This window comes from Thermobia domestica, chromosome 7, assembly GCF_964235325.1.
Source record: "Thermobia domestica chromosome 7, izTheDome1.hap1.1, whole genome shotgun sequence".
NCBI classification, from domain to species: Eukaryota; Metazoa; Arthropoda; class Insecta; order Zygentoma; family Lepismatidae; genus Thermobia; species Thermobia domestica.
In genome coordinates this window covers 283,579,799-283,592,100 of record NC_137460.1, presented here as the reverse complement: position 1 = coordinate 283,592,100, position 12,302 = coordinate 283,579,799, and the positions used below count along the sequence as shown (strand labels likewise).

Sequence of the window (12,302 nt, the reverse complement as noted above, 5' to 3'; positions counted from 1 at the left end):
TACAGGAATGACAAGTTGTCTTACTTGATTGATGTGGTTGCATAAATTTAGGAAGAAAGTGTTGTTATTTGCGTATTAACCACTCCTTATTTAAATCCTGAATAATAAATGAATTTCTTTCGAGATGGTTTATTTGACGACTAATCAGTGTAATAAAAACTCAATTTCAGTACATTTTTCTTTGGAAGGTTTTGCAATCGGCAGGAAATAATCAGATTTAGCCTACAGGAAACCTAGAAGGAATGGTATTTAGACGAAAGTTTTCGTACTAATGATTTCACTTTTCATTCTGTTTACTAATTAAGCTGAACTCATTAGAATAATTATATATATATTAATATTACTAGTACTTGTACTATTATAATTACGGTGGTGCTGTAATATAATGTGAACGAAATTTAGAAAGTCTGCCTTGAAGAGTACTTGCACTTTCGAGTGTATCAAAAGGCAGGAGCGTGAACACAAATTGGGAGGAGATGATTTATGTGTTGCGTCTACCACAAATTTGTTATTTTCTTGTGTGCGAATAAACAAGTCATTATTGGAAACTAATGTTCTTATATACTCCTTTTAGGCAATACTAAGAAAGAGAAGAAAATATTCTTTCTTTGGAACTGATTTAGAACCGAAGCGCACACTTGATGGCAATGGAAAACAATTTAGTATTGCGATCGGCAACCATTATTTGTTCTGCGGTTCACGTAAGAAGTTTGGTAATATTTAGGAATCCCTTAGAGATCCGCGAACCTGGTATCGTTCGCACCAAAACGCTACCTAAACTATTAAGTAATTGTTAGAGTAGGGAATCAACAGAGTTCTCACTTGTATGAGACGGAAACACGCGTTACCACGGTGTTAATGGCATTTTACGGGGATAACCCTGTAGTTTTTGAAGAGAAAGGTTGCCTATGTTTGGAAAGTAATTGATTTCTGTGAGCGATAGAGCTCGATTTAAAAATGTAGGAATTCAGAAATTAGGTTAAGATCTAATGTAATGATTGTCAGATTTATGCGTTCTTCTAGTGGAGTGAAAGAAGGTACACAGTAATCTTTGGATATAAGGCAAACCTTTCAAATGTGGGTGTGGCGAGTAGAGGAAGACTGTGATTGTCATTTTTTCGGTGCGCATATCGCAAACGAACGGGTGTAGAAAAATTAGATCAAACTAAGGGAGTCTCAATTTCCCTGCTTTTCAATTTTAGCTGTTCACATAGCGTCGCGGAGGGAAACGTATATTAATTCATGAAACGAACATATTGCAAATGTGGGTATGAAGAAGAAATCAAAAATTAGATCAAAGACCATAGTCCATCGGTACTCACTTAGAATCGTAAGGTGTTTAAAAGTTGCCCTTTAAGAGGAGGAAAATCTTTTAGTTGAAAGAATTCTTGTATCATGAAGAATCTTCCAGTTTGGTGGACATTGAATTATAAATGAAGTATTGAAGTCTGCTTCTTATCTTACTAAAAACTAACTCTCATCAGAAACAAGGAGCGGTGACGGTGAATTACACCAATTATAATCTTTATATCCAAGTGTGCAGGCGAGGCATACAGCCCGGTTCCTCCATTTTCACCTAGCATCCTTTTCCTTTGCTCAATAGAGCTTGGTTTCTCCTTTATAGCAGCGTTTGTGTGAAAAGATTTATATATGTGTGATGTATATGTGTGTGATGTATATAAAATCAGAGGGGCCCTGTATATCGTCCTTTTCTCTTTTCCTTTGTCCTTCTGTTTTTCGTTATTATTACTGTTATTATTATTATTGTTGTTATTGTTATTCGTTGAATAGTTTGGTTTTTGTCGATATGGCCACACGTGTGGTTGTTTCACTATAAATGTGTTTTTTTCTGTTCTTTCATAATTTTGTTGTTCTTCTTTCCATTTTCTTTATTATGTCTCGTCTTTCGTGTCTCGGTATTTTTTTCTGTTGTTATTGTTGTTTCATTTGCTTTTAATTCTTGTTTCTTTGATCTCTTGGTCCGATCTTTCGGTCTGCATTAAACCCTTTTTGTGTGTGTGTGTGTGTGTGTGGTTTGTTTTCGATCTCTTTTCTGTGGTTTCTGGTTGGGATGTTTGACAGTTTTGGTTGTTTTTTCTTTCCTCTTGGATTTTAGCTTCATTTTTTATTTTTTATTTTCTGTGTTTCCAGTTTCCTTGGTTGGATAGGTTTCTGTTTATCCCTTCGTTTGGAATTTTCCTTTTTCTATTTACTTCTCCTGATTTTCCTTCTTTTCTTTATTATTTCTCCTTTTTCATTTTTCCTTTTTTTGATTCATCTCCCAGAGTTTCTTGTTTGTTTGTGGGCTTGTGGTGTATTTTTGTCTAGGAGACAGCATTGTCTTTTATCTTGCTACATCCAGGTAGTTTGATCGGGTTTGGTTTGTTTCCATGGTGAGTTCCCACACACCTATGTTTTTGGCAGGTTTTTCTGTTTCAAGTCTTTGTTTTGTACCTAGGATGGGTTTCAGTTCTGTTTTCGTATAAGAGTTTCTTAGGGCCCGTTTCTGTCTGTATTAGCTCTATGTGAACGTAGTCGTTCGCATGGGTATTCGACAACCGGTCCCCCTGTGGCTGTATGTTTGCGCAGGAGAAATGTTTTGTCACCAAGTCTAATGTAATAATATACATAAGACTATCCAGCCGTATCCTGTCTAGTAATGAGGCTGGTGGTTACAGAATTTCTCCCTCGTATTGTTTTTCTTTTCCTAGCATGTCTCGAGGTGTGGTGGTTTGGTGCGAGTGCTATTCTTTTTTTCTTTTCATGCTTGGTTGTAGAATTTTGGTGTCTGTGGTTATAGAAGGTCTGTGGGGTTTATTTCTCTGAGCTGTTAGTATTCTTTGAGGAGTATTTGTTGTGTCTTTTATTGCTATTTGGTAGAATTATGTTTCAGTTTCTGTGTGAGTTTCTAGGATTCCTTTTCAGAACAATCTAAAATGTTTCGTGTGTTAACAAGTTGAAAGTCTTTTCCCAGTACTTTCAGTTGGTTGTGGGTTTGAGTTTTGTTTGAGAGATTGCGTATTAATGATTTTTTTCATTTTTTGTGTGTTTTCTGGTTCTTCTTGTTTTTTTTCTTTATTCTTCTTTTTGTTTGTTACTATTGTATACGGTAGAAAATACTTACTATAAGAATCCGTCAGACAAACTAAAATGATACGCTACCTACCTTTATTTGTAGTGTCATCAATTAAGTTTCCTTGGAATTAAGTTGCGGTAGGCATTCTAGTGTTTCTGTATTATTTGTACTTCAGGCTCAACTCACTAGTAGTGATTCACTTTGTGTATCTGGCATTCACTTTTGTACTTTATCAATTTAAATTTCTTCCTTTTGTTTAGGTATCTCCTTTAACTGATTACCCGTCTGCTAACCTAACCTAAACTAAACAAAACTTTTAGCTAACTTATTTTGCTTTTCTTCTTTTGTTTGTAGTATGGTTTATGTTTGCTTCATTCTTCTTAATTTAACCAGACTTAACCAAAATTTCAATTTAATTTGTGTGTTACTCTAATCTTCATGGTATTATCTCTGATTTCTAAGTAAACTTCATCTGAGTTACGTCTTGATATTTTGTATCTTTGTTTGTTTTCCTAACCAAGCTCTTAGCTAACTTATTTTTGTTTATCTTTTTTGTTAGTAGTATGTCTTTAAATTGGCTCGATGTCCTAACTTATTTCTCTGCTTACTATTATTTATGTTTCTCCTCATTCGTGATTCTTGATAGTTCTATCTTTCTGATTGTTTTCCTTACTGTTGTTAGTAGTACTTGAACTCATGTCGTATTCTTTGACTCGTATTTGATGCCTTTCGGTATGAACTAACTTCTGCCACTCTAATCTAACCTAAGTATCCAGATGATCTGAATAATTTATTTTGAATTAATTTAAACTTTGTAATATGTTGACCCTAATTAAGTTTCCACTTCTTTAATAAGCGTGTATTTGACTGTACGCTTCATACTTCTTAACATAAATATCCTAACTTATTACTCTTATTTCTGCTTGCTAAATAATTTATTTTTTGCTCCTCCTTCTGTTCGCTTTCTCTTGTAAATAAAACTTTCTATTGTTTATTACTTCTTGATTACTGATAAAGTAATATGAACTTATTAAAACTTATGCGAGCTAACCTAGCCTTACCTAACCTAAAGTTATGTTATATGGTACTTTGTTGTCTCTTGTTGAAACTTTCTTTATTCTTGTATTAATACCAATAAGCTAACTTATGTCTTACTATGGATCCTAGTAGTGTGCAACTGAAGTTTTCTTCTTTTACTTTACTATGGTTATCTTGTTTATTTGTATTCTTAATGAACTATGGTTTCTTGAAAGTTTATCTTGTTCGTACATGATAAGCTAAGCTACTTTATTTACTATTGATCGTTATTATCTTTTATGTATGACTACTCTTTTTCTCCTTAATGTATTTCTATTTTTATGATTTCTTTTTTCTATTATTTATGCCTCGTAATAGGATCATATCTTTGTGAATAATACTATGAAGAAATTTTAAAAAGTTTGTGCTATTGCCTTTTCTGTATGTGTGCTTGCTTCTCTTATCTTTTGTTTGTAGTCTATAACTATTGGTTCTGTTTTTATTTAATCTGTCACTATACCTTGTCAAACCAAATTTGTGTACTAGTATATTAACGCTGGTCCTCGAGCTACATTTTACTTAAAGAATATTTACTATTGTATTGACATTCTTACATTTTTCTACGATATACTTTTTTATGAACTCGGAAATTAATTCATCCTTGAATAGGTATATGGACAATTAGTATATATACTTATTTTCTATTTCAGATTATCCTGGTCTTCTAGGAGAACTACATGAGTAGTATTGTACAACAACAACAACTAGTATTACTACTACTATTATTATTATACCTGGTGCTACTGTTACCAAAGGTATGTTCCTTAGCATTTCTTTTAGTAGAATCACAATCTTACATTGTTCATCGAGTAAATGATTACGAGCTTTATTAGTAGGATCGCAATCACAGATTGCTATGAATTTTCCTTGCAAATGATCTAATTAAAATAATCACAACCAATTTCAACGAGTATGCTTAACATACGATTCACAAAATAAGCACAGCTTCTGCAAGAAGAGAACGAATAAATAATCACACTCAATTTTAACAATTAAGTTCTTCCAGAACAGTATAATAAATAATATTAGGAGAAACAGGATGAGTTTTCTACGAAAACGATCCAAAGAAATAATCGAAATTATTACTCACATATTTATTATTGCTCTTAGGAGCTTGCTATTCATGCGAAGCAATGAATAAGAACAACTTCAGGAGAAAGCGAATTATGTACAAATTCGCAAATGGAATTTACTCTTCCCACTTTCTACAAGAAAGGAGACGGTAAAAGACAGTGTTCGAGTAATCATTAGGAGTATTTAAATAATTAACAACGAGCTTTCTTACTAGGATCAAACTTTAAGTGTTCGTATGACTTTCTACAAATAACTAATATTTGTATGTTTGCAACTGCTCTTAAGACCTTCTAGAACAAGCGAATGAAAAATTGGCAACATAGCTGCGTTTAAGGGTTTGCACAGCAAACGAAACGTAAAAGATAGGAAAGAAAAATATTTTTTGTAACTTCAAAGCATGCCTGTTTTTATGAGCTTCCGCAGGAAGCGTAATTGGTAAATATTCGTAGCATCGCTGCTCTTAAGAGTTTGCAGAGCAAACGATACGTAAGAGATAGGAACGGAACATTTAAAGACCAAGTAGAAATAGACAAACATTTAAGAAAGAAAAAAGTAGCAAGTAGAAATTTAGCAATTTAACTAACAGTTCACAGCTTTTTAGCAACGAGTTTCAAAAGGAAACAAGAGAGTAAATAAGCAGAGTTTGCGTATCAAAGGAAAGAATTAAAGAAAACATTTAAGAAAGGAAAAGTAGCAAGTAAATAGAAAGGTTAGTTTCAGTTAGGTTGAGTTAGTTTGATTTAAAAAATATTTAGCAGTTTGCACATTTTTATTTTCACAACCGAATTTAAAAAAAAACGAGTTTCCAAAAAAATCAGTTTCTTCACACTTATAGTGTTATGTTAAGAAAAGTAAGCAGAGATTCCACCAGGAATCGATTGAAATTAACAGTGAGTGTTATTACGAATAACACGAATTATTTCTAGATTCACAGTGTAGCCGCTCTTAAAAGTTTACGTTCTAAAAAGGAACAAAATTTGCTACAGAAGCGATCCATAACATTTAATACGTCAGAAGTAAAATACGAAAGAACAAAAGGAGAAATATTTATGAAAGGAAAAATAGATAGTAAAATAGAAAGGTTAGCATAATTTAGGTTAAGTTAGCTTGATTGAGAAAACATTTTAGTATTCACATATAAGAAAAATTCGTTCGAAAACCACACATTACTTAAAACAAATTATTTACAAGTTCACAATTTTTAGTATTTTAGCAACGTTGTTGCTTTGAGTTTGTATAACAAATTATTTTTTTAAGTTCGCAATCAAAGATTGCTTTGACCTTCCTATGCAAGCGATGCATAAAAATTATTAGAAGAATACGAAAATAAATTATAAGTGTTACTTAGTAAAGTTTCTTTTGTTTCAGGGCTGCATTGCAATAATTGGAGATCCCCCTGATTGAAAAACTACGAAGTGGAAGTTACAACGGACTTCAGAATTCCAAAGTATAAAAGTTCACAGAAGTAAAGTAAGCATCACTGACGACGAACGTGTGAAAGTTTTGCTTAAGAAAATTTTTTCATAGCACACATTTACTTTATAGTATCTAAATAAGTTTATTTTCACATGAATTTTTGTAACACAAAAGTTTGTAGCATGCAGATTACTTTTCAAAGAATTAATTTTATTGACATCATTTCTTTTTAAGAGCATGCATATTCTTTTGCGTAACAAGTTCTTTGTATTATGTTTTCATTTACAACATACACAGTTCTTTTTCAGGCCATGCAATTTGTGTTCGTGCTTGTTTTTTCTTGCATATTTTTTGTTTTGAATTTATTTTTGTATACAATATACGTGTGTTTTTGAAGCATGCAGTAATTTTGTTAGTTCACATTTTTATCCATTCACTGTTTTATCCATTCACAATCCTAAATTGTTCAACTGAGTTTGCAAAACAATTAATTTAATGGATAACACTCCATGTTCTGAGGTTTTTCTTGAAATTTTTAAACTTACATGCAAATAGATATAACCTACAATTATTTCTTCTACGAACATGCACTTGTAAACTTTTCTGTTATATGTACGTTACTTTTGTATAGTTCCAGCATATACAAAACTTTTAGCACAATGTTAAATGATTGTTGCATTCAAGATACTTTTTCAGCAGACGCAGACATACAGATTTGTTTTGTTTCAGTTATAATTTTTATATAGAGAATACTTTTAACTTACATGCAAGTACTTGTAATTCACAGTTAATTTTTAAACGACGAATATTATTGTTAATAATACGAGAGAAAAATATTATTTCGTCCTTGCATACACTTAATTTTTTTTACAAATAATTTTTGTTTTACTGCATACATTTAATGTTTATATCAGCTAATAATTTTGTTACATATTAGACACTTTCAATTATATTTTAGTACCATACAAGATTATTCAGGGTGTCTAGCAGTCGGGAAAATCGGGAAAGTCGGGAATTCGTCTTAAATTAAAAAATTGGTAGGGAAATCGGGGATTTGTCGGGAATTCGCGAAAAAAGTCGGTAAATTTGAATTTACGTTTTGACAATTATTGTGCTTGTTTGCTTGAGATGAAGACTTTGTGTCACCACATTTAGATTTGAAAATTCCAATATAATCATTCACAAAATCGCATTTCGCCATTCTTTTGTTTAGAACGCAACTCGTCAGTCATTTGTTTGTAGTATACGTTAGATTGAAGGTGGCTGTGTGTATGATGTAAGAGGCAGGTAAGTTTGTTTTATTAAACATAATTTCCATTCGTAAATTATAACATCTGTCTATAATAATCTTAGGATTCGAGTTTTGTTTTTAGAAGAAAAAGAATAAACATACTTTTGAAAATCTGGCGGATGTCCAAACCTTGTAGCATCTCGACAAGACTTTTACAATGACATATCATTTCCCAACAAAACCTAATGAAAGTTCAGTTGTTCCTGTGTTAGCATCACATGTAGACGTACCTGGCACCAGCACTGATCCTCTTACATGCTCATCAAGTGAAACACGCTCTCCAACTAGTACTTCGACCCTAGACAAATATAAAGAGAAGGATAGTGTTACACAGGCAGAGATTTTGTGGTGTATAAACGCAGTGCTGGAAATAGTGTTGTTCTTTTTAGTAGGATGTTTCCAGACAGTGCAATTGCTAGTGACATGAAATTGCGCAAGGACAAAATGTCATATATCATCGTGTGTAGATTGTGTCCATATTTTCAACATGAACTTAAATCTTTGTTGCAAGAATGCGAACATTATGTCGTTGGATTTGATGAAAATTTAAATCCTGTTGCGCAAAGTACTCAAATGGATGTGAGAGTATACTTCTGAGACGACAACAACAACAGAGTCAGAACATGGTATTTAAATTCTGTTTTTATGGATAATAGTGCAGCTAAGACGTACTGTATGGTTTTCAGAATGTAATGCAGTTGCTTATGCGATCTAAGCTTCTGCAACTTTCAATGGATGGGCCAAACATAAACTTGGCACTTTTAAGGCTAATTAAAGAGGAACATTGTGCCAGCCTTGCACAGATGCTCCACGACTTCTTGAACTTGGTTCGTGTAGTCTTCACGTTGTTCACGGTGGTTTTAAGACTGACATACAAAAAAAAACTGGATGGATTTGATTTCTTTCGTTAGTGCTTTGTATAACTTGTTCGAAATGGTACCAGCAGGGCGTGCTCAGTATTCTGAAATAATAGGTTCGTCATTATCTTCTCTTCCATTTTGCCACATTCGATGGGTAGAAAATGCTAAAGTAGCAAAGCGAAGCCAAGAAATATAACCGTTTGTGAGAACGTATATTGAAACCGTTAAAAGAACAGACTAAGAGCTCAACTGTAACAGTTTCAGAATAGTAGCTGAAAGTTTGAACGAAAAGTTGCTCCTTGCAAAATTAGCTTCTTTTCAATCCCTAGCTGAGGACTGTGGTATTTCTTGACCGAATATCAGTCAGACACCTCTATGACTTCATTTGTTCATGGCATCCTCACTCAGTTATTAAAATTATTGATGTCAAGCTTCGTTACAAAAGAAACGATGGACAGGGTAAGATTGATGTTATGGAGAAAAATGAAAACATCTATGTTAATTTAGCACGTGTTAAGAAAATTGACCTTGGGTATGCAACTAAATCAGCAGTAAGGAAATATACAGAGGTTAGTGAAAAGAAAATACTGTGTTTTCGTAAACAAATTCTTGAATGCTATCAGCTTTTTGTTTCCAAACTGCAGCAAAAGTCTCTGCTAAAGTATTTCCTTACAAATGCACTGACGTTTTTTAATCTTTTCACCGTTGCTATTCACAGGAAGAAACTGTTGAGCAAATGTAAGCAACGTTCGAAATTTTAGTGCGGAGTATATTGTCTCAGCGTTCGATGCAAAAAAAGGCAGGCAGAGAATACAAGGCTCTAGCAGGTCAGATATGTGCGATAGAAAATGGGGTCTTAAACAAGAACTGAACACAGACTTTATGACTTTTGGATGAGTGTCTTGTCACCAAATGATGTATATCTGTGCAAGATTGTAAGGATGTGCCTAATTCTTTCCTATGGCAATGCAGCCTTAGAAAGGAGTTTTTCCGTAAACGAAAAAATAATATAAAATTTCAAAGGATTCTTGAGTGGCACAGCGTGTAGTGTGTGATGCTGTTAATATAGCTGGTGGCGTACAGGCCCTACCTATCCCAAAACAGATGATACTGTCAATGAGAAATGCATACGCGCGATTCAAGGAAGCCGAAGAACATCATAGGAAAGTGATGTCAGAAAAAATCACAGAGCCGCTGAAAAAAGAGCAGATGAGATTAAAGTAACTTGAAGCAAAGAAACAGAATCGTGAATCAGTTGTCAGAAGTCGCTACTATAGATAAAAGAAGAAGTTGCGTGATTAGATTACATCATTGTATACATGAATAAGGAGAAAGTTTTTGATTAGGTAAGATTTTGTACACTTTTTCATTACATTTTGATCTTTCTTAAATTTTGCGATTTTTTCTTAGGTCGGGAAAAATATGGAAATGGTCGGGAAAATGTCAGGAAATTGCTTAGAGAAATTTGCTAGACACCCTGTTATTGTAAATAATACGATTTTTTTTAACTTCACAACAACTTTAACAACGAGTTTCCAAGGAAACAAATTATCTTTAGGTTCACAGCATAACAGTTCTTTTTAGCTTCTTAAAGAAGCGATCCGTCAAAAACATTTTTCTTCGCACCATATACTTTCATTACATGTCACGTTTAATTTAAACATACCAAAATTTTTGACAGCATGCATTTAATGTTTGCAAATACTTTCGTTACATGCAATTTAATTTCCAAACATATAGTTTAGGAACATGCAATTTCACTTAATACACATTTTTGCAAAATTTGTATACTGAAATATAATTTTCATGTAAATATTGTGTTTCTTTATTATCAAAGGTCCAAGTGTTTTATCCCCAATTATAACTCAACTGTGAAAGCAACAGTCAAATTTGCTAGGTATGACCAGCGGTGCTAAGTGTTAACGTTTACATTTGCTTAATACAAATTATATTTGATACTTTTCAAAACTTCTTTAGTTAAACAATTGTAATTAAAGTATAAAAGTTTACATTTTCTTTTGAAACTTACAATTTCAAGAATTGTAGATTAACACTACACGAATTTAACACAGTTAATAGCAAAAAAATGAAATGAAATCTTTGAGGTTTACGTCCCACGGTTATGCATGTAAAGCTAAAGGAGACGGTGATGATGAGTAAGGAATAAAATGGTGGAATGAAGAAAGTGGGAGGAAACGGGATAACCCCGAGAAAACCCACGAACACGGTGTTTGTCCACCACAAAGATTACTTTACAGGGGCTGGAACAGCTAATAGCATTCGAAGAATTATAATGAAAGATTTTCATTTTACGAAATATAAGAATGAAGAATTGTAATTAATGTCTAACATAAAACGATACTATTAAGAATTGCAATTTAGAAATAACGAGCTACATGTAATGAAACAAACATATTAAGAATTGCAAATTGCATTTTTAGTTTTGAAAATTACATTTTCGGCTTTGCAACATGTATTTTTAATTTTGAAACTTGCATATTTCATTTTACATTTCAAATAAATGATTTTTATGTTTTGGAAAATTCATACAAAAAAATTGCAACTTACATTTTAGTTTCTGTATAACATAAAAATTTCAAAGTACTGTTATAAGAAAATTACAAATATGAGAAGGGTTTTTAGTAATACATGACACTTAAACTTTTTAGTAGCACATTACTTTCGTATTTTGCAGTAATAAACTTTAAGAGTCAAACCATAAATGACAATCAAATGTATTTAACTAGAAACAAATTTATTGTTATTAAAATAAAATATCTTTAACTGTTACTGAATGAAGAGAAACTAGCATTAAAAATGAAAAAATTAGTAATAAATAAATTATGCATTAACAATTAGAAAAAAAATCAGTTCCTTTATAATGGTATTTTAAACCGGGCACATTAATTTGTTTATTATTTAATGCTTTGTATACTACTTCGTATGTTAAATCTTTTCTTGCTTTTTATATTTTAACTAAATAAACAAAGTTATTCTATTTTCTTTCTTTAATTTTTCTGTTCTTAATTTCTCTCTTGGAAACTAACGAGCCTAAGCTAACCCCTTTTAATTGATTTGATATTTTTATGTCAAATTTCTGTTCTAAACTAACGAACTTAAGCTAATCTTTTTTATTTATTTGTTATTTTTTGTGTTGAATTTCTCTGTTCTAAACCATCGAAGCTAAGTTAACCGTTTTCTTTCTTTATTTTTTGTTTAAACTTTTTTTCTTTTTATATGTTCTTGCTACGCTTTGCTATTTTCTTTCTTTTATTTTCTGTTGTTATTTTGCTTTGTTAAGTTTTTTCCGTGTACAGTATTTTCCTTGTTTTTATATTTTAATTATGTATGCTTTTTTATTTGCTGACATTTTTATTCGTTTAATTTATTTGATACAATGGAAGGACGTACGGTGATTTGTACCATGCTGGCTGCTCACAAAGCCCGCGGATACGGTAATCCTAATGAAGTTTTATTCACATGGGAAGTGCTGACGCAATGTAATGCT

At 32.3% G+C, this 12,302-nt stretch overlaps 1 protein-coding gene across 1 annotated transcript in view; it reads left to right on the top strand.

Annotated features, from left to right (window-relative positions):
- LOC145690984 (uncharacterized) overlaps positions 1 to 11,688 on the top strand; it is a 63,925-nt gene extending 52,237 nt beyond the window's left edge. Inside the window, exons 2-3 of the transcript XR_014132315.1 lie at positions 4,804 to 4,908; positions 6,596 to 11,688. The gene's annotated coding sequence lies outside the window, so the exon portion shown is untranslated. The remainder of the gene's footprint in view (positions 1 to 4,803; positions 4,909 to 6,595) is intronic.
- The last annotated feature ends 614 nt before the right edge of the window (positions 11,689 to 12,302 follow it).